Source organism: Zeus faber (genome assembly GCF_960531495.2).
Source record: "Zeus faber genome assembly, chromosome: 6".
Classification (NCBI taxonomy): Eukaryota; Metazoa; Chordata; class Actinopteri; order Zeiformes; family Zeidae; genus Zeus; species Zeus faber.
The window spans coordinates 1,638,950-1,644,468 of record NC_137201.1 but is presented as its reverse complement, the minus strand read 5'-3'; positions in this window follow the sequence as shown (position 1 = coordinate 1,644,468).

Genomic DNA, 5,519 nt, shown 5'->3' with positions numbered 1-5,519 from the left:
GAACGTGATGTGATTTACTCTCTGCTTTCCAACAAAGTAAATCATTCTGATGGCATTAAATGATTCCATTCACATCTCAGAGCCAAACCGACTCTTCTGACACTTGTTCATCCTTCACTGGAAGTCCTCCCTCGTCGTCACTTCTTGCATACAGCCTGAATTTTTCTTTTTTTAAGTGAAATGTTTGAACCCACAATTATGGTAAATATTAGTCTAATTCAGAGTTAATGAGACAATGACTTTAACATTGTTAATTCCATATGAAAAGGCACTTTAACATGGAATTGAAATTGAGACAATAAAAAAACAAGTTATCATCAGGATGAAGCCCTTTAAGTTGTAAATTTGTCATTGATTGCATATGGGAAAAAAGGGCCACTACAACATATCTAGTGGATGTGATGCATCCTAAAGCAATTTGTGTGCGCTTCAACAAGACAAACACTTTATGTAGGCCTGAAACACACACACACACACACACACACACACACACACACACACACAGCTTAGTGGCTAATGAATTTACTCTTTCTTTGGCCAAACTACTTTGTCCTGCATTCCAGACTTTTTTGTCACGCTAACAGAGGACGTGCAGCGTTTGGAACAGCTGAAAAATAAAGACAGAATGAAGAGGGGGACCAGAGAGAGAAGAGAAGCCACCCATGATGCCAGCTGCCCGCTTGGCAACTGGCCCGGTCCACGGCTGCGGATGCCTTTGCCCCATTCTGAAACAGGAATCTCATTGTCAATTTAGCAACACGCGCATATTGGGCAATGTTTTCTTTATTTTACTCGTTAACTGCAGCTCTATTTCAGTGACATGAACTAATGAAGCCATTCATGGTTCATATTTTTTAATGCTACAGCTTCAGGGTTTTAACAAAAGGACAATAAGGGCTATAAAATTATAACGTCACATTTCAAAATGGCATAGGGACCTAACTTAAGAGACTAAGTTGATGATGTATTAGATAATAGGAGAATTGAGTTTGTAAATGTTTTATTATATTTGCCTGATATTTGAAATGAATGCACACACATATTGAATTATTGCATTATAAATATTTGTACCGAAGTAGGAAATCTTTGTGATAGGATTTAAATTTAATGAAACCCATCTCCACGAGGTAATTACAGTAATAGGGAACAACATGTTCTGCTTGGTGGAATGGAAATATGGCTGTATGTTAGCTGTTGTGTCTACTTCAGGAAAGGAAGCCAAAGCTGAGATAACTTTCAAGAAAAGTGCTGACTGGTTAGGTCTACACTCTATTTCCATGTATGCAGAATGGTACTTTCGTCTGTACTTGCATAAAACGTGTGATGAAACAACTGAAATGGCCATCTGGTTGGCGAAACACATTTGCACCGACAATATGAAATGGATTAGGATTTCACTCAATTATGTCACACACACAAACACACACACACACACACACACACACACACACACACACACACACACACACACACACACACACACACACACACACACACACACACACACACACATAACAATCAAGCCAACCCCCTTCTAAACAGTTGAACAATAGAGCAAAAAATGAATTCTAAAATATTGTCTCTGTTTATTTGTTTATTTATTTATTTAAGTAATTTAATTTGTCCAGCTGTCCAGAACTACAGACCTGTGTCACTTCTTTCCTTCCTATCCTGGACCCTTGATCCTGGATTGGAGACCCTTTTGGTCTCCAATCAACTCTCTCTCTAGTACCTCTCTCAGAATGACCACCTCGTCCCATTCAATCTGGCTTCAAGACATCCCATTCCACCGAGACTACTCTCCTTGCTGTCATGAAGGCTCTCTAGCCATCGCTTATACCAGGTCTCATGGAAAGGATCCCTGCACATTTTGGTATTTTTTAGTATTTTTGGAGCTTATAAAGCTTATTGTGCGTAATCACCGGGTGTCATGACATTTCCCTGCATATATGTATGACCGTATGTATATGTATGTGACAAATAATCTCTTGAACTTGAACTTGTCCAGACCTTGCTCTCCAAACACTGGAGTCCTACAGGACTCAGTCCTGGGACCTTTCACTAAATGTCTTGGTGGTGTGATCTCCTCCCATGGCTTCTTCTGCCATTTGCTATGTAGATGACACTCAGCTGTATCTCTCCTTTCCCCTCTCAGAAACGCATATCGAGAGGCACATCTCCGCAGGTCTTCAAGACATGAACACATGGATGTCTGGGCACTACCTGAACCTCAATCGCAACAAGCTGAAGCTTCTCTTTCACCCTGGGAAAGATTGCCCTCACACAGACCTCTCCATTACCATCGATAACACCAATATATTTCCCTCTCAGACTGCCTTGATAGAACCTTGCTAATTCTGGACAACCTGTTGTCCTGCTCTGCCCACATCACTGCTACAACTCACTCTTGTAAGGTTTCTCTCTATAACATGTGTAGAATACATCCACCCTCATAAGGGAAGAAACTCAAGTTCTGGTTCAGGCACTTATCATCTACCGTCTAGACTACTGCAATGCTCTTCTGGCTGGACTACCTGCCGGTTCCATCAGACCTCTACAGTGCATCTACAATGCAGCAGCCTGTCTAGTGTTTGACCAAACAAAATACCCTCATGTCACCCCTCTCCTTCGATCATTTCACTGGCTGTGCTCGGATGAAATTTAAGACGCTGCTACTCTCCTACGAGGCTGTCCTTCAAACTGCTTCTCCATATCTCCAACCGCTGGTCATGATACACATTTTGACTCATTCGGTCTGCTCCTCCACCATTGCAGGCCGCCTCGCTCCTCCATCACTACTTGGACTCCGGGGTTGTTCATCCTTGTTGCAACTCTTAACAACCCTGGTACCCCAATGGTGGAACAAGCTCCCTGTGTGTCAGAACAAATTAATCGCTTCTCATCTGAAGACTCATCTCTTCAGACCACACCTGGACCCTACTTGCACTGACTTGTCTACCCCATGAGGAGCTCTTTCCTCTTACTTTCCTATAAAAAAAAAGATCCTAACTCTACGAGTGTTGCTTATTCCTAGAGAGTGTTTAGCTGGATGTGAAGGTGATTTGGTTTGATACTACTAGTGGTTTGATACTACCGACAAAATGCATTTATTCTAATGTAACACATTTAGCATGCAGACTGGACAAATGATTTTGCCTTCTAAGAACCATGATTAACATTCTTTCAGAGAACATAAAGCAGAGAGTGGATATCGTGTGGGAATACTTTGAGCAAAAAGTACAATTGCAATAAGTAGTTTTAAACAAAATGTTATACTACTTGTTATTACTGAGAAGGTTAAAGTAGGCTATTAAAAGTACTTTACATAAAGCATAAAACATTCTATAAGAAATACATTTCTTAAAAACAGATTAAAAAAATACAATAAAATTACAGAGGTTAAAGTACAATTTAAAACAGATGGGTGCACCCATCTCAGATTATCAGGACTTTTTCTGTGGACCGCATGGGAAAACCTTTATAGAGTTAAAAGCTGTTGACCGTATTGTGATATCCAATCACACCAAACACCTACAATCAGTCAATCCTTCAATCCTTGTTGACCATTAGTCATCTAAGATCTCCCACTTCAAGATTCCATATTGAAGCAGCAGCTGCAGCAGTATCTTAAAATCAAGTCTGTGATACATTGGAACCAGTGCAAAGACCAGAAAATGTCTGTCATGTTCTCAGCGTTCTTTGTCTTTGTTAGAACTCGAGCAGCAGAGTTGTTTAAATGCTGTTTTGGAAAGACTTGCAGTAGTCTAGCCTACTAGAAAAAAAGACATGGATATGTTATTTTAGGTGCTGTTCATCGTTTGTCATCAATCCTTTAATTCTCGTTATATTTTTAGTACCGTGCCAGGGGCACGGCAGAGAAAGGCCATCAAAACTGCAACAGAGGAAGCTGAGAAGGCCTCTAGATGGCTGTGGATCAAGAGGGGTGATCCGTGGGCACATGCTACATAGACACAAGTCGGGACTTGATCAATCCCGGCTGGGTCGCCTGGGTAAGGGTGTATGATGTTGAAAGACCCGAAACACCCAATGACCCGAGGTTCCATCACTGAGGATGTGTCTAGGTGCATCTATAGATGTATATTTAACTACTTAGGTGATCCGGCTGCTTATGTTATTGGCTTAATGTGGCTATTACAATTTAGATCCAAGTCCATAACTACACCAACATTTCTGACCTGGTTTTTATTATACTGAGATAGGGGGTCAGTCAGTTTGGCACAAAAGACAATTATATGACTTTTATCTTTAGTTGGAGGAAATTCTGATGTATCAACCCATTGATTTGTTCAGTGCGCTGACATAGCCGATCAATGAGACCATCATATTTTGGTGAGAGCTATGCAGATGTATGGAATGTCATCAGCATAACTGTGGTAGGCAACGTTTTTTAAATAAACCTGCAAGGCGGTTGTCTTTCTTTGGAGATAAAAGTGAACCTCGAGTTTTAGGGCTTAAACGTTTGCACCATTGGACTGCATTGAAGCACAGTGAGAAGCTGCAGCAATGTGGGAAGTTTATAGTAAAGTGTTCAGCAAGGCTGTGCTATGAACAGTTATAATCGATGGGAATCAACATTTTAACAAGGCAGTGGTTGATAAAAAAACAAACCTTTCATTTAAGTAGAAGTCAATAAATGGTTGAGAAAATATGCCTGACCTGTATTGGCTAACCTTGAAGGTTGTTGATAGTCTTCATACTCCATACAGCCTATGTGGTTTTGGATTTTGTATAGAGTGGAAACTCTATTCCTAGGTAAGACGGGTTGTGGCAGTTTCGCCACCACCCAAGTGACGTTTTCAGCGACCTCCGGCACAGAGACACAGACGACGGGGTTTCAGAAACAGGTTTTTGTGAAGAGGGGACTTGATACAACAAGCCCCAGAGCAGATGGAGATGTGTCATGACAAGGGCTCCTCTCCTGAGTGTGTGGGGATGGGGGTTTTACCTGTTGCTCATTCCCCGGACGCGTCCACGAATGCTGCCCACTGCTCCTGGCTGTGCCCCCGGAGGAAGGACAAGCCAAGGATGGGTTAAATGCAGAGGCCTCATTTCACCGGCCACCATCCAAAGCATGTGTGTGTGTGTGCGCGCACATGTGTTGTGCTGTGTGACAATTAAAGATTCTTCATTCATTCATTCCAAACAACGAGCAACACGTATGCAGCCACTCTGATCCTGGGCCTTAATCGCCTAAACCCAGGACAGGTGTGGCTGCTCAGACCACACAATCGCCACACCACACGAGTGCTGGTCTCTGGTACTGGTACTGTGGTCTCAGAGCTGACCAGGGCATCCTCGGGATGAGTACAGCCTCTGTCTGCTGGAAAGCTGTCATCCTGGGTCCTTATCTGGGTTCCCTGCATTGAATGGCATGTGTTAAATGTCTCTTCCAAGGCCAAAGGAGGATGGCAGCAATGCAACAGAATCACCTGTAAGGAACCAACTGAAGTAAGGTGGAAGCTGCCAGTGCTAATACAAGGTACTATTTTAGGACTTAG